This window comes from Rhinopithecus roxellana, chromosome 7 (assembly GCF_007565055.1).
Source record: "Rhinopithecus roxellana isolate Shanxi Qingling chromosome 7, ASM756505v1, whole genome shotgun sequence".
NCBI lineage: Eukaryota > Metazoa > Chordata > Mammalia > Primates > Cercopithecidae > Rhinopithecus > Rhinopithecus roxellana.
Genome location: NC_044555.1, coordinates 47,065,273 through 47,087,804, shown reverse-complemented (window position 1 = coordinate 47,087,804; position 22,532 = coordinate 47,065,273). Strand labels below are relative to the sequence as shown.

At 40.0% G+C, this 22,532-nt stretch overlaps 1 protein-coding gene and 1 pseudogene across 1 annotated transcript in view; one reads left to right on the top strand and one right to left on the bottom strand.

Annotated features, from left to right (window-relative positions):
• Nucleotides 1–22,532, top strand: part of SLC16A2 (solute carrier family 16 member 2) — a 106,794-nt gene that overhangs the window by 38,638 nt on the left and 45,624 nt on the right. The gene's annotated exons all lie outside the window — the stretch shown is intronic.
• Nucleotides 18,583–19,521, bottom strand: LOC115898783 (annotated as a pseudogene).

Below are 22,532 nucleotides of genomic sequence, written 5' to 3'. Positions count from 1 at the left end.
GTGTGTGCCACTGTGCCTGGCTTTTAACTATTTTTTTTTATTGATACATAATAATTGTACATATTTATGAGGTACTTGTGATATTTTGATGTATGCATACAACGTGTAATGATCAAATCAGGGTAATTAGGTCACCTCAAACATTTATCATTTCTTCCTGTTGGGGACAGACCATTCCTTTTATTGCTCATCTATTATTTTTCTGACTACCACGATGCCCCCATTCAAGCTAAGCCAGTGTCCTCACTGTTTTCTTTCCTGTACCCGAGACACAATTCTACCACTGGGCTTTTGACTACACTAAGCCTTCACTTATGATACCCTCTTTGCCATAATCTGTCTTTCATGACCCAACTTAAGTCATTATATCCTCCATGATTCTTTATTCAGTAGCTCTAGATCATATTGATCTATCCTCTGGATTTGTAAATTTTTTTTTTTTTTTTTTTTTGAGATGGAGTCTCGCTCTGTCACCCAGGCTGGAGTGCAGTGGTGCGATCTCGGCTCACTGCAAGCTCCGCCTCCTGGGTTCACACCATTCTCCTGCCTCAGCCTCCCCAGTAGCTGGGAGTAGAGGCACCCGCCATCGCACCCGGCTAATTTTTTTTTTGTATTTTTAGTAGAGACGGGGTTTCACCGTGTTAGCCAGGATGGTCTCGATCTCCTGACCTCGTGATCCGCCCGTCTCCGCCTCCCAAAGTGCTGGGATTACAGGCTTGAGCCACCGCGCCCGGCCTGGATTTGTAAATTTCAACTGTATTTCTTGTATATTGCATCACACTTCGTTTTGTATAAGAATATATATATATATATTCTCATAAAAAAATACATATAAATGTCTTATTATCTGCATTGTAAGTGCATGGCTGAGTCACACAAGTGGGCACTCTAAAACCAGAACGCCTGGGTTTGAATTCAGATGTACAATTCTGTAATTTAGTAGTTGCGTGTGCTTGTGCAAATTACTTAATCTCTGTATGTCTCAGTTTCTTCAAAATCAGGATAACAATAGTATGTGTTGCATAGGTTTGCTTGGTGTTTAAGTGAATTGATATATCTGAAGTACTTCAAACAGTGCCTGACACATATAAACACTCAATAAATATTAACTATGATTATGATTATATACTATATACTTTCATATATTTTATCTCGGGGGACGTTAGAGCAGGGATTTTCATCCCTGTTTTACAGATGAGTAACTAAAGTTTGAAAGGTTAAGTGACAGTGTAAGATTACATAAGTAAGCTGTCTCAGGGTTATTAGGGGATTAACTATAAAGCAGAAAATACTAAAGGCCATAAGAGAGGGAAGCAAAAGACCCCTAGGGATTTAGAAGCTCTTCTGGCTGGGGAGGGGAGGGAAGGCTTGCTGATGTCGATGAAGAAGCAATGAAGAAGGGGCAGGATAGGGTCAGCCTTGGTAAGTGTCCATCCAGGCATTTTAGTCAGAGAGGGCTCAAGTGGAGTAAGGTGTAGTGGAGGAGGTAGGGTGTGGATCCTCCTACATTTCGCTTCCAGTATAGAGGGCATGGTCAGAGGCAAGAGGAGAAAAAGTCTGAAGAGGAGACATCTGGGCATGGCAGCCATGTGGGGAGCAGTAAGTAGTAGTTTTGTGGTATGTGCAGGAGTATAGTGTGTGGGAGACAGAGGAGAGCCTGCAGTGGCAAGACAAGGCTTTGGGCCTGTGTTCCAAAATACCTGTTCACAAAATCCATGAATATTTGGCTACTGCTCTGGGCCCTTAGAATCCTTGGTTGATTAGCTCTGGCAACTTTATCAGATGAACCAGCTGACCTCTTTGAATGGCACCCACTGTTCACTCAGTTGTGTTAGGCTGTGGGGAACTGAAGAGAAGGAAGAAGCAAGGTCTCTTTCCCAAGGAAGTCCCAGTCTAGGTAATTGACTATAGTTGATTATGTGTGAGTTATGGTTGTTTCATGGAGAAATTAATATTTCATGGACTGTGTTCTAATTCATAAGTAGGGCTATCAAGGAGAGACAAGAAGTAGATAAAGAAACTGCCAGGTGGCAGGAGGGCACTGGCTGGGGAAAAGAAAGTGCAGAGAAGGGAGGTTAAGAGTTGGATTGAAGGTGAGAGAAGACATTTTGCTTCCTTCCCAACTGGGCAGCTAGCCATCCTTAGAGTCCAGTGTGTAGGCCAAGATTCTTGACCAGGCCCGAGCTTGGAAAATGGTGAATTGAAATATGAGTTTCCATGTACCTTTCTACCTTAGTTCCCTGGGTCTTCATCTGCCCAGAGGAGATAAAAAGAATAAATAAGAGAGCAGTTGAGGTGATTTCAACTCTGTGGGATGCTGCTGCAGACACACTTGAGCTGTCATTATTATGGGATGAGAAAACTGGATGTCAAATTAAAATTATTATCACTGTGCAACTACTACTACTACTACTACTACTACTACTACTACTACTACTACTACTAAGAATAATAATAAACTCATGTGATGCTGCCAGCATTCTAAAGAGCCTACCTTTGGGCACTGCCCCTGCTTCATGGGCTCAAAATTGAGGAGAACCTGAAGACTGTTTCCATGCCTTTCAGTCATGGATCTGCATAGGCAATTCCTTAGGACCAGCCCTTCCTAGTGAGCTGGGTTAGAAGTACTCTTTTGCAACCCCCTGCAAGCCAAGCCTTGTCTGTGCAAAGCCACCGGGTCCCTTCTGTCTGGTAAATTTCTAGAATGTTAAAGTACTTGGAAGGACCCTTAGAGGCCATCAAGTCTGACTCCTTTATTATACTGATAGAGACATGAGGGTTCAGAGAGAAACAGGGACATGACTAGGGTCACACAGTAATGCAGTGGCAGAAACGGCCCTAATCCAGGTCTCCCAGCTAATAAGCCAGCGTGCACTTTCCACAGTATCCATTTCTCTCTACTTGCTATCCCTCTGTCTCCACCAATTTCAGTCACTTGAGTTGTTACTGGTGGCCCATCAAAGTCCTCTAAGGAGCTTAAAAAAAATACTGATGTCCTGGCCCTGCCCCAGACCAACCGAATCATTGTCTCTGAGAGATTGAGTGATTTTTTTTTTTATTATACTTTAAGTTCTAGGGTACATGTGCACAACATGCAGGTTTGTTACATATGTATACATGTCCATCAATGATGGAGTGATATTTTTAAAAGCTCCCTAGGTGATTCTAATGTACAGTCAAGATCAAGGATCACTGTTCAGGAGAAAATTAGCCTCATGTCTATGAGGACATAAAGGACAGACTCCCAGTGAAGCAGACTTCCCAGCCTCCATTTACTTTGGGCCACTCTGCACCTCAGTAGGTCCCCAAACCCTGGTATGTGGAGGACGTAGGATTCTGAAAGTATGAATTTCAGCGTCACCAATGCTGTCCTTGAGCTCCATTGACCCTCTTGTCATTGCCTTTCCCCTCATGCTAGCTCAGCAGTATTTTATTTCCAGACTTTTTGCTTTTTCTTTACCCATCACAAAGGCCTCTGAGGAGACTGCCTGCCTCCAGTAGGCACAAACAATTTGCCCCAGCTTCTGCCTTTTTTGGGAGACACACACACACACATACACAAGGAATGTCTCCTCTTTGGCTCCTTCCAGGGGGCTTGTACTGAGTATCTAGAACCACCCGCCAGCCCCCATTCCATCTGCTTGCCATTCCCACACACAGAGCTTGCTTCCTAAGAACCAGTCTTTGAGAGACAGCCAGCACAAAGCAGAGAGAAGGGAGGCACTGGGCACTGGGACGCCTAATGCTGTTCAGCATTTTGCCTCTTGTCTTGCTAGCTATGGGCCCATAGTTATGTATAAACTTGACTTGCCCAGGGATGAGTAAGTACAGATATGTACCTTTTTCCACACCACCAGTGGTCTTTCTTTTTTCAGAATATAGGATTCACTGAAATATTCCACAAAACTAAACATTAGTTGTACTAAAGAAACAAAACATCCTCTTCAAAGCATTACATAAACCTGCCCTCAAATAATCAGGCTAGAGGGAATTATCAATAATGTTTGGCAATATATAGTCACTTTGCTTTTTTAAGTGGCCTCCCCCTCATCCTAGCTTTATTGGAGCATAATTGACGATTAAAATTGTATATATTTAAGTTATACAATGTCATGATTTTATATACATATACAGTCTGAAATTTACCACAACCAAGTTAATTAACACATCCATCACCTCAAATAGTATTGTTTTGGTGTGGTGCAAACACTTAAGATTTACATTTTTTTTTTTTTTTTTTTTTTTTTTGAGACGGAGTTTCGCTCTTGTTGCCCAGGCTGGAGTGCAATGGCGCGATCTCAGCTCACTGCAACCTCCACCTCCTGGATTCAAGCGATTCTCCTTCCTCAGCTTCCCAAGTAGCTGGGACTACAGGCATGCACCACCACACCTGGCTAATTTTGTATTTTTAGTAGAGACGGGGTTACTCCATGTTGGTCAGGACTCCCGACCTCAGATGATCCACCCGCCTCAGCCTCCCAAAGTGCTGGGATTACAGGCATAAGCCACCATGCCTGGCAAGATTTACACTTAACAAATTTCAAGTACACAATACAGTACTATTAACTACAGTCACCATGCTGTACATTAAATTTCCAGAACTTGTTTTATAACTGAAATTTTGTACCCTTTAGCCAATATTTCCCCATTCTCCATAACCACCAGCCTTCAGTAACCACCATTCTAAACTCTGCTTCTATTAGTTTAACTTTTTTAGATTTCACACATAAGTGAGATCATACAGTATTTGTGGTCGTTTGATGCCCTCCCTTGGTAAGATTTTTAATCTTCCCTCTACCTCTTTCCATCTATGACTCAGTGTTCAGGAATTTGCTTGTTAAATCTCCTGGACTGGTGTTCTATGGGCTTTAAAATGTAAAATCAAAACTAGAGGAATAAAGAAATCCCTTTGGGCCAGTGTTGTGAAAGAATAACTTATTCTGTTCAGTGCAGTGGGTGGTGGATGGACTGGAGTGCCCAGAAAGCCCAGCTGGATCCCCTTAAGCCAGTTATAGACTTCTGCTCTGGTCTTTACCTGTAACTGAGCCATGACTCTGGTCTTGATCAACCATGTTATTTAGCAGGGTGTGGTGGCCCTCAGCATGCATATGTATGTGTGTGTGTGTGTGTGTGTGTGTGTGTGTGTGTATCTCAAGAGTGTTCCCTGCCTCCTATCAAGTCTAGAAACTGAGAGCTATCCTGGGAAGAAGAGGCTGAGACCAGTGCCGCCCCAGGGGCTGGAGTTGAGCTGAAGTCATGGCTGTCAGCAGACAGAAATGCCAACTAGTGGTGGCCTCCAGTGGAAACATCTTCCAGGGAGAGGCTGTACCCCTGCCAGTCCCTGGAGTTCTGGAAGAGAAAACACTCATTGAAGGACAGAGTTTGAGTTCCCCCTCCCCACTGGGGCTCTGCCACTTAGAACTGTGTGACTGTGGGCAAGTGGCTTAGATACACTCTGTTTTCTCAGTCATCAAGCAGGTACACTTAATACCTATCAGTGCAGTTGTGTGTAGTAACGCAGGTTAAGTATATAAAGGGGAGGTGCTCAAGAAAATGTTAGTTTCCTAACCCTTCCCTATCCTAGTCCCAATAGTCACACCCACTGTTGGAAGAAAACAATTGCATCTGACACTCTCTCCAACTCCTACCCCACCTCCTTGGCCTTTCTCCAGAATCGGGTGATTAAGAAGATAGAAAAGATAAGGAGTATCTGGAGCACATAAGGGTCCATACATTCAGGGTACCTGCAAGGGCTTCTGGAGTATAATGACTTTGGTCAACAACTAGCATGGGTGGCATGAGCATGTTAGCCCATAACAGAACAAGTACTGGGATGTCAGGGCCGTGGAAGGAAAGAGCCAAGACTCAAGGTGGTCTGACTTCAATGCATCAAGCAGAGGCTTACTGGTCCCTGTCCTCTTCTGTTCTCCTTTTTAAAGACTAAAGGTCCCTGTGGGTATGGGGGAGGCAGCTGCATCTGAGAAAAGAAGTAATACAGTAGAAGCTAAAGATGGAGTTCTGTGGCACCCATGAGAATGTTCCTGGAAGACTCCCAACTTCAGGGAGCATAATTGACCAGGGGTCTTGGCTGCTGCACTCTGAAATCATCCCAGCATTGTGCTGAGGTCACACCTGCTACATGGCCAAGATACTAAGATACTAAGGTGGGCCTGTTCTTGGGAGACACAGAACTCCTCTGAATGCCAACTGACCTTGGTTTCATGAATGAATGATGGTGTTGCCAAACCTTCCTTAGAGTGCAGGGCAGACTAGGAAGCTTCCATTCAACCTTCCCTGATCCTCTCTTTCACTCAGGGTCAGGCTTACATTGTAGTCTCACATCTTTCCTAGCTTTCTCAGACTTTCTCTCTATCTGCTGTCATTTCTCTTAATAAATCCCTGCACATGCAATCCTGAGGTCCCAGACTAACACAAATTCTGACCAACATGAAATCAAATGTATTGGCCTAGAGCCTGGCCTGTACCCAGGGTCTAGACTTGGGCCACTTTTAGAAAACATTCAACAGATTTTTTGTTTGTTTTTTGAGACGGAGAGTCTCACTCTGTCTTCCAGGCTGGAGTGCAGTGGTGCGATCTCGGCTCACTGCAACCTCTGCCTCCCAGGTTCACACCATTCTCCTGCCTCAGCCTCCTGAGTAGCTGGGACTACAGGTGCCCGCCACCACGCCCAACTAGTTCTTTTGTATTTTTAGTAGAGACGGGGTTTCACCGTGTTAGCCAGGATGGTCTCGATCTTCTGACCTCGTGATCCACCTGCCTCGTCCTTCCAAAGTGCTGGGATTACAGGCATGAGCCACTGTGCCCGGCCAACATTCAGCAGGTTTCTAAACATTGGAGAAGTATCCCTAAAGTTTGGAAAGACTTCGTGAGTGATATAAATGTATTGCCCTGCTTTACTCTGAATGAATATCTCAGACAAATAAGTTTTATTTAATGTTCCAACTCAGTGTCTTATATGCCTTCTTATGGAAGATGTTTCTTTAATCTAACTATAGTATTTCCCAGGAAGCACTCATTTTCTCCTGTTCTCCATTTTGGACTGAGAATCAGAGAAATCTAGATCCAGGTTTGCCAGTGGCAAACCATGTCATATTGGACAAGTCCCTGTACTCTCTGTAACCTTCCCTTTCTGAACCTCAGCTCTTATTTTTTTGGGACTACCACTTTTTCTGTTTCCTCAGTTCCATTCCTCAGAACCAGTGTTCAAGTTTTCCTAACGGACATTGGTGTGTTAGAAAAGGAGAGAGAGAGAGAGAGAGAGAGAGAGAGAGAGTGTCTGTCTGTGAAAAAGAGGGAAAGAGGGAGAGGAAGAATTGGAGAGAAGGAGAGAAGCAGAGGGAGAGAGAGGGTGAAAGAAAGACATCTCTGTGCAGCTTATTCCCAGCTCTGCTTGGCGGTTTCCTCACACACAGTGCTAGGCAACACACATGGTGACCTACTTTTGCAAGAAGGTTCTTTTTAGGAGTTACAGTCTTCTTTACCTTCCTCCTTTGCCTGGGATGGGTCTGCCACTAAACAGCAGCTATAGATGTAAGGAACAGAGGATTGGTGGCTCTGGTATCATTACCAAATTTTAAAAATTGTAAGGATGAAAAGCATTCCAGCTTTTAGCTTTGTGTTACCAGAAACCACTCCAGAGATTTGAAACTTAATCACTTACAACTCCTCCTAGGAGGAATTCAGGCTTAATCCCATCTCCATCCCCACGTAGAGAGGCCAGGATGCTTTGTTCCAAGCCCCTGAATCCCTCAAATCTAACCTTGTCCCCTGCTGTGGCCACCACTCTCTCCTATTTCTTTGGAGTGTCTCCTGAGCCTTTCAGCCCAGTCCAGGCCAGCTCCTTAATAACTGCCCCTCCCTGTGACCTCCCTCTTCCTGCCTCCTCTTCCCTCCAGTGGCAGAAATCCCACCTCTGTTGGCCCAGCGTCTTTGAAGAGGGTCCTGAGATGCCCCTCAGAGTTTGGGTAGAGCCCTTGCAGGCATCCAGAGAACAACTGGAATCAAGGCCCTTTGTGCTTTCTGGTTCCCAAGCTCCTTTGGGGCTTGAGGTTCTCTTCATTAGCGGTGGATCTGAAGTATTTGTTTCTCGAGTAGCCTGACTACTAGTGTTTCACCCAGAGTTTTTGGTTATGGTTTGGTGTTTGTTTGTTTGTTTGTTTGTTTGTTTGTTTGTTTTTGAGATGGAGTCTCGCCTTGTCACCCAGGCTGGAGTGCAATGGCACTATCATGGCTCACTGCAACCTCCGCCTCCTGGGTTCAAATGATTCTCCTGCCTCAGCCTCCCGAGTAGCTGGGATTACAGGCACCTGCCACCATGCCCACCTAATTTTTGTATTTTCAGTAGAGATGGGGTTTCACCATGTTGGCCAGACTGGTCTTGAACTCCTGACCTCGTGATCTGCCCATCTCGGCCTCCCAAAGTGCTGGGATTACAGGCGTGAGCCACCGCGCCCGGCAGGTTTGGTGTTCTTACCCACCATCTCACAACTTCTGTGCTGAGCCTTCTATAGATCTTTGAAAAACGGGCTTCTCCAGAAGGTAGGGGGAAGGTTCACAGCCCTGGGAGACCGTGACCAAAGGGAAACAGGACTGAATGGGACAGAGGAGTAATTGTGCTTAGGACTAGTGTAGCAGAAATTCATTAGGGGGCTCAAGACATCTGTGAAAAAACTGAAGCAAAAATCCCATCAAAATAAAAGCCCTTCAGAAACACTGCCCACAGACTCAACAAAGGAGTCTGGCCTGAGAAGCCCAAAACACTTGGGCCACCAACTTCTGCTTCTTTCTTGTGAGACCACATGCAGGTCTCTTCATCTCTTTATGGTTCAATTTACCCACTTAGAAAATGAGGGGCCTGGACTCTATCATCTTTTGGGATAGTGAAAAGGTAGCTTGCCTGGGAAAGAAGAGATATGCACAACTCTAGAGATTCTTCAGATTTTTCCAAGGACTACTGCAGAGGGAGAGGATGGATGGGGACAAAATAAGAGAGAAAAAAAAAAATCAGTGGAGTTTTCAGTAGGCTGACAAGTGCCTCCATCACATCAGAGCATTCCTGCTTTTATATTATTTATGCAATGCACTTCAGTATAAAATTGCAATTGGAAAGGAAAGGGGTTTCCATGGATTTAGAAAGGTTTTAACTTTCTAACTTCTAGCTGCAAGTGAATCTGAAAAAGTAAGAGTGTAATTTTTATAGCTTTTGTAATGATGATAGAAATAGAGAAGAGGGTTGAAAATAAGAATATTGAGTTAGTTCAACAGGATCCACTGCAATTAATATTTTTTGCTCTAAATCTGATTACTTTTTAGAGCTTATTAAGGCATAACTGATGTACAATAAACTGCACATATTTAAAGTACATTATTTGGTCAATTTTGACAAATGTGTGCATTCATGAAATCATTGCAGTAATCTAGATAATGAGCATGTACATCATCCTCAAAAGTTTCTTCATGTCCTTTTTTAGTTCATCCCTCCCTCCACCACCATCCTCTGGCAATTACTGATCTGCTTTCTGTAACTGTAGATTAATTGGCATTTTTAGAATTATTTATATGTGGAATTATACAGTATTTACTCTTTTTGTCTAGAGATTTTCCACTTAGCATAATTATTTTGAGATTCAGAATAAGGTGTGTATCAACATTTTAATTCTTTGTATTGCTAAGTAGTATTTCATTCTGTTGATAACACAGTTTGTCTTATCTGATTACCTGTTGATGGGTAGTTGGGTTGTTTACAGTTTGGGGCTGTTACAGATAAAGCTGTTCTGAACATTCATGTACAAGTTGTTTACAAGTACTTTTAAAATTTAACTAATGACTTCCATTTTCAAAATGTTTCCAGCAGAAACTGACTTGGGAAATGTTGCATTTGTGTGTCTCTTTGTACTCAAGCTATTTTTTGGCAGTTTTTGTTGTTGTTATTTTATATCCTTTGATGTTATTACACACTGTTGATCCTACAGTTGCACCTCCCCAAGCATTGTGAATAGGTTTCTGAAAGCCTGTGTAAGAAGAATTTCAGTTGAATAATGTAAGACTGGTATAAGGAGTTTTCTTGAGGGGGACTGAGAGGCAAAAGCCCTTGTAAATATTTTATATTTACTAAAACAAACCACTAAATATAATACCAAATAAAGATGGTATTAATTGCCTTTTAAACCCACTGGCCTAGACAAAGGCTAGAGTCTTCACCCAGCTAGGGGTGACTGGAAGTCCGTAAGTGGACAAAAGACACAACCCTAAAATATTCCGTTTCAGACCTAGGCTAGGTGCGGTGGCCTGTAATCCCAGCACTTTGGGAGGAGGATGAGGCAGGAGGATCACTTAAGGCCAGGAGTTTGAGACCAGTCTGGGCAACATAGCAAGATCCCATCTCTACAAAACAACAACAACAACAAACTTGAGGCCAGGAGTTTGAGACCAGCCTGGGCAACATAGCGAGATCCTATCTCAACAACAGCAACAAACAGACCTATTGCTCCTCCATGGAGCCAGGGAACATGGCAACACAGAGGATTCCCATCTCTAGTACTGGGCTGGCCTATGGCCGCAAACAGCTGTTGTTTCAGGAAAGGGGTTCAGAGAGAAATTGCATGGTGTGAAAAACTGTTAATGAAACAGGATATGAGGTCCATCTCATGTCTTTTTTCCAGTAATCCCCAAAGAAATGGCCATACTTGTATTTCACTCTTATTTTATTTTATATTTCCTTAATAAAATTTTAAACGGTTTCATGGGGCTATTTGGAAACCAAGGATGACTCTTTAGGCCATGAGGAGAGTGTGGCATGAGATTTTGCCACAGTATGGAAAGGAGAAGCCTGGAATGAGGAACCAAGCACAAAAGCTTTGTCCTGGGATCTGGAGTTCCTGCAAGTGTCCTTGAGAATGAACTACTGCAGAGAAAAGCAGGGGCAGAACCCTTCAGAGAGCATTGGCTCATCAGCTGCTACAACCTGACGAGCCAATCAGGTTCTTGCTGCTCTTGTCCACCCTTCAGACTCTTTCCCTGAGCCTCAAGGCCAGCTTGAGCAATATTTCGCTCTTCTGGGCTCTTCTGGGCTGCCCAGGGAGTTGGGGGTGGTGCTGAGCCCATTTTGTGGCTTGTAGACAGTGTTTGTGCACCAGGGTAGTCCCCACTAGAAGGCAGGAAAGAGCTGGAGAGGGTTGAAGAGAGGCCCAGTAAGAAGCACGTTGCAATTTTCTTCCACAACCAACCCCCAAATTGGGGTGACAATTCCAGGGAAATGGGATGCATTGTTCTCTACTTGCTGCTAGCCTCTGGGCGATGAACAAAGTAGTAAATTGGCCCTGTGAGGGAGGGGACACAAAGGGGAGGTGGTGGAGGATATGGGGACCAGGAGCCCCTGGGGCTGACTGATCTGCTTACAAACATCAGAACTTCCCCTCTGTGACCCTCCCAGCCCCCAGGGAATGAGAACTGTTTTGCTCTCCTAGATCAGAAAGAACAAGATGTCCTTATCTGGTGGGAGAGGGCTGGTCAATACCACCTCCAAGGAGAGAAGAGAAGGGAACCAAGAGAACTGCAAGCCCAGCAGGAGGCATCATTCTTGGGGAAAGCCTAGAAAGAAGCAGGCAGGCTCCATCCCAGGCCCCCAGGGTTTCAGGAGTCCGGATGGGCGGTGGATTCAGACTCTATGCTCTCCCACCAATGCTTCAAAGCCCTGGTGCTTGTGGCTGGTGTGAATTTTTTGCTTTTATTGTCTTTATGAGCTTTTTCTAGACCTGGCTTCTAAAAAGCTATGAAAGCCAAACAGCTGCTCAGGCTACAGCATTCTCCACCCCCTTTCCTGACTCCCTATTTGCCATTCCTCTGATCTTTCTTGAGCACCTGCTTTACTGTGGGAGAATAGCCATCCCTCAGTATATGTGGGAGATTAGTTCCAGGACCCCTTGCAGACACCAAAATCCATAGATGCTCATGTCTCATGTCCTTTATAAAAAATGGTGTAGTATTTGCATATAACCTATACACATCCTCTCATAAACTTTATATCACTCTAGATTACTTATGATACCTAATACAATATAAATGCTATGCAAATAGTTGTTATACTATATTATTTAAAGAGTAATGACAAAGTCTGTACACGTTTAGCACAGACACAGTCATCCATTTTTTTTCAAACATTTTCGATCTGCTGTTGGTTAAACCCACTGATGCAGAACCCACTGATAAGGAGGCAAAAGATTCTGTCTGGGGTCTGCTGCAAACCCATGCTTCTTCCAGGGCTCTCAGTCTCTGTGACTTTCCTCACCTTAAAGTTGCCCTTTTGTGTCTGGTAAAAACAACGTTGCCCTTCCCTGAATTAATTTACCAACCTTGGTCCAGAAGCCCATGGCTTTGTCACAATATTCAATACTTAGTGATGTGGCCCTAGAGAGGTTTTAGACCTTCAGTCAAGGTTCTGATATTTTTGATCTGATTCTACCTACCCAGATCATTTTATGGCCACAGAACCAAATGCAGCTAGACACTTTCCTGGCACAACTGGTGAGTTTTGTTCAATTCAACAAACCTTTCTTGAACACCATGTCACCATATACCCAGATAGCTCTCAGCCAGAGAGAGAGGTATAAAGCCCTTTAAGGGCCCACCCCTCTCCTCCATCTTCCTGCCTTTTCCTGCCTTTCTACACTTCTTCTGCCCATATAGGCTCAGCTCCATCTAGAGAAAGCTAAGCTGGAAAGTGGTAAGGGGCCTTAGATATAATCTTTTCAGAACCCCTAATGATATAGACAGAGAAAGCAAGACCCAGAAGAGTAAGAAATTTGACCTAGGCTACACAGCAGATTAGCGGTAGAGCTTGGAGTTGGGGGTCTAAGGCTAAGGGGGGCTTCTAAAACAAAGAGAATATCCCAAGTTAGTATGTACATTGGGGTGGATGTGGGAACATGTGAAAAGCAGGTCAAGACTCATAACCTAGACTTTGTGGCCAATCTAGGATTGGTTTGAACATTACCTTGTAGGCTCCTAGCACTCCTGCCCAAAGTACATCTCAGAAACAGAAATGGTACCTCTGGGTAATTCTTTTGGAGCTTGAAGGCTGTGCACATTTAGTTTTCAAAAAATAAAATCCTAGTATAGGCAAAGCCTTGTAGGAACAAAGCCCTGAGGGAGGCAGCTCAGAAAAGACAATTAAGAAAACCCCCAGGGAGAGCCTTTGTAACTACATAGTACACAAAATTCTACCAGTTTAAAAAAGGTATTCTTGCCTCTTTCCATATATTCTACAGACTGATTGTTGTCAGGCATGCTCCATGACATAGAAATCTGACTTTGTCAATCCCCAGCCCAGAAACCAGTCATGAATCTCATAGTCCTGGTGAGATTAAATTCAAACTCCTGGCCATGCCATTCAAGTTCCTGGGCAACTTTCCCAGGATCATCTTTTCCCACCCAACTCTTACCTAAACCACCCACACATACCTTCTTCATTCACACCATATCACATTTCAAGTCTGCAAACCATTGTTCATGCTGTTCCATCAACTTGAGATGCCTTTCTCTACTTTTTGATTATTAGATTATCCTTCAGGGCTCAACTCAAAGATCACCCTCTATTCTGTTACACTTTTAAAAAAAAGCTTTATTGAGGCAAAATTTATTTGCCACACAATTAACCCAACTAAAGTATACAATTCAATGGTCTTTAGTAAATTCACAGACTTTATAACCATTACCACAATCAATTTTAGAACGTTGTCATCACCCGCAAAGAAACAGGTACCCTTTAGGCATCCCTACCACCACAATCTCCCCATCACCCCCTCACAGACCTTGGCAAATACTAATCCACTTTCTGTTTCTATAAATGTGCATGTTCTAGACATTTCATATAAGTGGAATTATATAATAAATGGTCTTTTGACTGACTTTTTATCACTTAGCATGTTTTCAAGGTTCTTCTATATCATAGCATGTATTAGCAACAAATTTCTTTTTATGGCTGAATAATAGCTATTGTATGGATAAACTGTACCACATTTTGTTTATGCACTTACAAATTCATGGATCTTTCGGTTGTTTCTACTTTTTGGCTATTATGACTAATGCTGCTAGGAGAAGTCCTGTACAAGTTTTTAAATTAGATGAACATTTTTATTTGTCTTGGTTATATACCTAACAGCAGAATTGTTGGATGATATGATACCTCAATTTTTTTAAATTTTTAATTTAATTTTTATGTATACATAATAGTTGCACTATTTATGGGGTACACGTGATATTTTGATACAAGCATACAATCTATAATGGGCAAATCAAGGTAACCGGGAAATCCATCACCTTAAACATTTATCTTTTTTTTGTGTTAAGAACATTCTAATTCCATTCTTCTAGTTATTTGGAAATACATAATTTTTTTTTAAGTATAGGCACCCTATTGTGCTACCAAACACTAGATCTTATTCCTTCTATCTAACTATATTTTTGTAACCGTTAGCCAACCCTTCTTTATCCCCCACTCCCTATTACCCTTCCCAGCCTCTGGTAACCATCACTCTACCCTTTAGTTTCATGAAACCAATCAACCTTTTTAACTCATATATATGAATAAGAACATGCAACATTTGTCTTTCTGTGCTTGGCTTATTACACTTAATATAATGACTTCCAGTTCTACTCATGTTGCTGCAAGTGACAGGATTTCATTCTTTTTTATGCCTGAATAATATTCCATTGTGTATATGTTACCACATTTTCTTTATCCATTCACCTGTTCATGGGTACTTACGTTGATTCGACGTCTTAGCTATTGCATATAGTGCTGCAACAAACATGGGAGTGCAGACATCTCTTGGATATACTGATTTTTCTTCTTTTGGATATATACCCAGCAGTGGGAATGCTGGATCATATGGTGGTAACTTTATGTTTAATATTTTAAGGAACTGCCAAAATGTTTTCCAAAACAGCTAACCCATTTTACATTCCTACAAACAACACATGAAGATTTCAATTTCTATACATCCTCACCAACACTTATTTTTTGTATTTTTTTTTAATAGCTATCTTAGTAGTTGTGAAGTGGTATCTCATTTTGGTTTTGATTTGCAGTTCCTTGGTGAATAAGATGTTAGGTATCTTTTCACGTGCTCATTGGCCATTTGTATATCTTCTTTAAAGAAATGTCTATCGAAACCCTTGGCCTGTTTTTTGTTTTTAAAGATGATTTTAGGGCAGTTTTAGGTTTGTAGCAAAATTGAGCAGAAGGTGCAGACATTTCCTGTATACCCACTACCCCCCAGCACGCACAGCACCCCCACTATTAACTCCTTCACCAGAATAGTACTTTTATTACAATTGATGAACCTACATTGACACATCATTGTTACCCAAAGTTCATAATTTACATTAGGTTCACTCTTGGTGTACATTCTATAAGTTTTGTCAAATATATAATAACATGTGTCTACCATTTTAGTATCATACAGACTAGTTCCACTGCTCTGAAAAGTCCCTGTGCTTTACCTGTTCATCTCACCATCCCCTGGCAACCACTGATCATTTTACTGTCTCCATAGTTTTGCTTTTTCCAGAATATCATCTGATTGGAATCATACAGTATGGAGGTTTTCCAGATTGGTGTCTTTCACTTAATAATATGCACTTAAGATTCCTCTATGCGTTTTCATGACCTGATAGCCAATTTCTTTTGAGTGCTGAACAATACTCCACTGTCTAGATGTACCAGAGTTTATTCATTCACCTACCAAAGGAAATCTTGGTTGCTTCCAAGTTTTGGCAATTATGAATAAAACTGCTATAAACAATAATGTGCAGGTTTTTGTGTATGTGTGTGGACACAGGTTTTTGACCCACTTGGGTAAATACCAAGGAGCATAATTGCTGGATTGTATCATAAGAGCTTGTTTAGTTTTGTAAGAAACTGCCAGACTGTCCTCCAAAGTGGGTGTACCATTTTGCATTCCCACCAGCACTAAATGAGAGTTCCTGTTGCTTCACATCATCACCAGCATTTGGTGTTGTCAGTGTTTTGGATTTTGGTTATTCTAATAGGTATGTAGTGGTATCTCGTTGTTTCCATCTGCAATTCCCTCATGACATATGATACTGAGCATCTTTTCATATGCATATTCACCATCCATATATATTTTCTGGTGAAGTGTTCATTTAGATTTGCCTTTTAAAATATCAAGTTATTTATTTTCTTTTTGTTGAATTTTAAGAGTTCTTTGTATATATTATTAACAATTCTTTATCAGATATATCATTTGCAAATATTTTCTCCCAATCTTCTCATTCACTTGATAGTGTCTTTCACAGAACAGAAATTCTTAATTTTAATGAAGTCCAGTTTACAAATTATAACTTTTATGGATTGTGCCTTTGTTGTTATATATAAAAATTTACCACCCAAGGTCACTGAAATTTTCTTTTATATTATCTTCTAGGAATTTCAGAGTTTTGCATTTTACATTTAGGTCTATGCTTAGTTTTGTGTGAATTTTTGTGAAGGGTGTAAGCTCTGTGTTGTTACTGTTATTTTAGGATTAGGAATGAATGACAGTTATAATCCTGTGACCTCATTTCTCTGATGGCTCTAAGAACAGTGGTTTATTTTTCAGTTTGTTTAGCTTTTTATTTTTGTTAAGACAGAGTGATAACTTCCAAGCTCTTTACATGCCAGACTCTTAGCAAAGGAAGAGTCAGACTCTTAGCAAAGGCTTAGCATGCCAAAGCTCTTTAGCAAAGTTACAAGATAGAAAATCAATATACAAAGATGAATTATATTTCTATATACCAGCAATAAACAATTTTCAAATAAAATTAAAACAATTCCATTTGCAAAAGCATAAAAAAGTATACAATACTTAGGAATAAATTTAACAAAAGAAGTATAAAACTTATACTCTGAAAGCTACAAAATATTGTTGGAGGAAATTAAAAAATATCTAAATAAGTGGAAACATTCCATTTTCATGGTTCAGAAGACTTAATATTATTAAGGGAAAACCTTTGCCCATTTGTAAATGTTATTTGTCTTTTTATTGTTGAATTATTAGAGTTTTAAATATATATTCTGGATACTCAACCCTTATCAGATAAATGATTTGAAAATATTTTCTCTCATTCTGTGTGTTGTCTTTTCACTTTCTTACTGGTGTCGCTTGAAGTACAAGTTTTTCATTGTTTTATTGTGGTGAAATATACAGAACACAAAATTTATAATTTTAACCATTTTAATTGTACATTTCAGTGGTACTAAGTACATTTACGTTCTTGTGCAGGTATCACCACCATCCATCTCCAGTACTTTTTCATCTTCCCAAACTGAAACTCTGTATCTTTTAAACAATTACTCTCCATTTTCTCTTCTTCTCAGTCCTTGGCAACCACCATTCTACTTTCTGTCCCTATGGATTTGATGACTCTAGGTATATCATGTAAATGGAACCAGACAGTACTTACTTGTCTTTTTGTAACTGGCTTATTTCACTTAGCATAATGTCTTCCAGGTTCACCTATGTTGTAGCATGTGTCAGAATTTCCTTCCTTTTTAAGGGTGAGTAATATTTCATTGTATATACACACATACATGTATACATATGTATACATATACATTTTGTTTATCCAATCATCCATCAATGGACATTTGGGTTGTTCCCACTTTTTGGCTATTGTGAATGATGCTGCTTTGAACTTTAGTGGACAGATGTCTGTTTGAGTCCCTGATTTCAATTATTTTGGGTATATACCCAGAAATATGTTTTTAATTTTTATGAACTCCAATTTATCTAGTGTTTTTTTGTTGGTTGTGCTTTTAAATTATTTCTAAAAGACTACTGCCTATTCTATTTACTTCTATGCTTTCTTCTAGGACTTCTATATTTTTAATTCTTATACGTAGGTATGTACTTCATTTTGAGCTAATTTCTATATATGGTTTCACGCAGGAATTCAACTTCATTCTTTTGTATGTGAATATCTAGTTGACCCATCACCATTTGCTGAAAAGACTGTTTTATCTGTTGAATTATCTTGGCACCCTTGCTAATAATCAATTCACAGTAAACATAAAGGGGTTTTTTAATGGACTCTCAATTTTGTTTCATTAATCTGTATGTTCATTCTTATGCAAGTACCACACGGTTTTCATTACTGTACCTTTGTAGTAGATGTGAAATTAGGAAGTGTGAATCTTCCAACTTTGTTGTTCATTTTTCTTTCTTTTTTTTAAAAAAAAGACATTTATTCAGCATCATAATCAGACTATTACATTTAGCAATTAACAGCATGGGTGCAAAAAAAAAACTACCTTAAAACCCTTGGTTGGAATGCTTTACGCTTTCCACGGAACAGAAACTAAATAACATGTTATACAATCAGTCACAAATACAATCCTTGAGTTTTTTTCCCATACATATGAGTATTTGTCTAAAACATATCTGCTTTGTAGCAGTTAGGCCCTGCCACCACTGTGCTTGGCTAAATTCACAAATCCGTTGTAACCTGTAGCTTCCCTGCCACTTCTCTGGCTCTCCTCTCCTACTAAGCTTTGTTTCCTAATTAAAATCTTCTGCCACTGCCACAGCTACTGCTACTACTGGAACCACCATAGCCACCTTGGTTTTGTGGTTTGGCAAAGTATTGGCCTCCACCACCATAGGGGCCAGAGCTTCTGCCTCCAAAGTTTCATGGGTCCAAAATTTGAAGACTGATTGTTGTAATTGCCAAAATCATTGTAGCTTCCACCACCTCCAAAATTACTTCCATCATTACCAAATCCATTATAGCCATCCCCACTGCCACCATAACCACCACCACCACAGCTGCCACCCAAGCCACCACCACCACTGAAGTTTTCTCCACGACCACCACCTCCATGACCATGACCAAAGTTTCCAGAACCACTTCCACCTCTGGCTGGATGAAGCACTAGCCATCTCTTGCTTTGACAGGGCTTTCCTAACTTCACAGTTGTGGCCATTCACACTATGGTATTTCTGAATGACAATCTTATCCACGGAGTCATTGTTGTCAAAGGTTACAAAGGCAAAACCCCTTTTCTTACCACTGCCTCGGTCAGTCATGATTTCAGTCACTTCAATTTTTCCATACTATTCAAAATAATCTTTTAGTTGATGTTCTTCAGTGTCTTCTTTAATGCCACCAACAAATATCTTTTTCAAAGTTAAGTGGGCACCTGGTCTTTGAGAATCTTCTCTTGAGACAGCTCTCTTGGGTTCCACAACTCTTCCATCCATCTTGTGTGGCCTTGCATTCATGGCTGCATCTATCTCCCCCATGGTGTCATATCTGACAAACCCAAAGCCCCTGGAGGGCTTGGTGTTTGGATCACTCATTACCACACAGTCTGTGAGCATTCCCCATTGTTCAAAATGGCTCAACCATTTTGAGCCATTTTCAGGTTGTTTCAAAGCTCAACCCTCCAATGAAGAGCTTCCTTAGCTGTTCGGGCTCTTTAGGAGACACTGACTTAGACATGATGGCAGGGAGAAGACAGACTTTAATGATGCTTCCTCAGCGGTGTCCATGGGCAGAAAGCCGTTGTTCATTTTTCAAGATTGTTTTTGCTATTCTAGTTCTCTTGCACTTTCATACAACTCTTAGGATCAGTTTGTCAATTTCTGCAAAGAAAATGAAGCCAGGGTTTTTATAGGGATATTGTTGAACCTTTAGGTAAATTTACAGATTTACTTAAATTTACAGATTTACCATCTTAATAATATTAAGTCTTCTGAACCATGAAAATGGAATGTTTCCACTTATTTAGATATTTTTTAATTTCCTCCAACAATATTTTGTAGCTTTCAGAGTATAAGTTTTATACTTCTTTTGTTAAATTTATTCCTAAGTATTGTATACTTTTTTATGCTTTTGTAAATGGAATTGTTTTAATTTTATTTGAAAATTGTTTATTGCTGGTATATAGAAATATAATTCATCTTTGTATATTGATTTTCTATCTTGTAACTTTGCTAAACTAAGTTATTAGTTCTAGTAGGTGTTTTTGCAGATTCCTTAGTCTTTTCTATATAAAAGATCATGTCATCTGCAAACAGAGGTAGTTTTATTTTTTTCCTTTTCCAACCTAGATGACTTTTATTTCTTTTTCTTGTCTAAATGTCCTGACTGAAACCTCAAGTACAGTGCTGAATAATAGATATGATGACAGCAAACATTCTTGTCTTGTTGTTGATCTTACAGGGGAAGCAGCCTTTCAGTATGATATTAGCCTTGAGATTTTCATAGATGACCTTTATCATGTTTATCATGTTGAAAAAATTCCCTTCTATTCCTAGTTTGTTGAATGTTTTTATTGTGAAAGAATGTTATATTTTGTCAAATGCTTTCTCTACATCTCTTGAAATAATCATGTGATCTTCTTTGTCTTTTATTCTATTGAGATAGTGTATTACATTGGTTGATTATCAAATGTTAACTCAACTTTACATTCCTGGGATAAACCCCATTTGGTAACGATTTATAATTTTTTCTATATGTAACTGGAGTTAATTTGCTAGATTTTGTCAATGATTTTATTTTTGCATCAATTTTCTTAAAAGATATTGGTCTGTAGTATTCTCTTCTTGTGATATCTTTGGCTGACTTCACAGGATGAGTTGGGAAATGTTCCCTCCTGTTCTAGAAGAGTTTGTGAAGAATTGGTATAATTATTTTCTAAATATTCGGTAAAATTCACCAGTGAAGACATTTGAGTTGGGGGTTTATTTAAGGGGAGCAGAGTATTTTAATTACTAATTCTATCTTTTTACTTGTTACAGTTAAATTTAGATTTTCTGTTTCTTGCATGGATTTTGGCAGCTTCTGTCTTTATAGAAATTTTTCCATTTCATTTAAGTAATTTAATTTAGTAGCACACAATTGTTCATAGTATTTCTTTATGTTCCTTTTATTTCTGTAAAGTCAGTACTGATGTCTCCTCTTCATTCTTAATTTTACTAATTTGCATCTTCTCATTATTTTTCTCGTTAAGTCTAATTAAAGGTTTGCCAGTTCTGTGGATCTTTTCACAAAACCAACTTATGATTTCATTTGATTTTCTCCGTTGTTTTTTGTTCTATTTTATTTGTTCCCGTGAAGTTTTTATTATTGCCTTCCTTCTGCTTGCTTTGGGTTTAGTCTGCTCTTCTTTTTCTTGTTTCTTTAGTTGGAATATTAGGTTACTGATTTGAGATGTTTTAAATTTTTTTTGAGATAAAATTCATAGACCATAAAATTCACCCTTTAAAAGTGTACAATTCAGTGTTTTAAATGTATTTTCAATATCTTGCAACCATTACCATGATCTAATTCCACAACATTTCAAAACCGCCAAAATAAACCCTGTAACTAATAGCAGTTTCTCCCTTAGTGCACCCGACCCTAGCTCCTAATGACCAATATCTACTCTCTGTATCTCTGAATTTTCCTATTCTGGATATTTCATATAAAATATTTTTGGTTGACAGTTTTTTCCTTTCATCATTTTGAATATGTCATCCCTCTATGCCTTTTAGCTTCTATTCTTTCTGGTAGAAGTCAGCCATAAATCTTATTGGAATTCCTCTTATACATGATAACTAATTTTCTCTTGCTGCTTTTAAAGTTTCCCTTGGTTTTTGGCTTCTGACATTTTGATATGGTGTTTCTGAAGTGTCTCTCCTTGTGTTTATCCTATTTGTTATTTGTAGAGCTTCTTAGAGGTGTAGATTAATAACTTTCTTCAAATTTTGAAAGTTTTTCTTATTTTTGAATATTTTCTTCTGTTTATTTCTCCCTCTTCTCTTTTGGAATTCCATTGCATGTATATTGGTGTGCTTAATAATGCCCCACATTTCTCTGAGTCTCTGTTCATTATTCATCATTCTGTGTCCTCAATCTTCTTCAATTTGCACAATACGTATTGATCTATCTTCAAGTTTGCTAACTTTATTTCCTGTCTACTGTTGATCTCTTCTATGAAACTTTTTGTTTCAGTTATTGTATTTTTCAACACTAGACTTTCTGAATTTTGATCTCTTTATTGATTTTCTATTTGATGAAAAGAATTTCTCACAGATTCTTTTAGTTTTTTTTTTTTTTTCTTTTTTTTCTTAAGACAGGGTCGCCCTGGGTCACCCAGGGTGGAGTGCAGTGGTACAGTCTTGGCTCACTGCAGTCTTGACTTCCTGGGCTCAACCGATTCTCCCATCTCAGCCTCCCAAGTAGCTGGGACCACAGCCATCTGCCACCACAAACAGTTAGTTTTAGCTAATTTTATTTTTTGTAGAGATGGGCACTGTGTTGCCCAGGCTGGTCTTGAACTCCTGGACTCAAGTGATCCTCCTGCTTTGGCCTCTGAAAAGTGCTGGGATTACAGGCATGGGCCACCCTGCCTGACTCTTTCAGTTCTTTAAGCATAGCTTCCTTTAGGTCTTTGAACATATTTATAGTAGCTGCTTTGTCCTCTAAGTTCAACATCTGGCGTAGTTCAATGAAGTCTATTTCCCTGC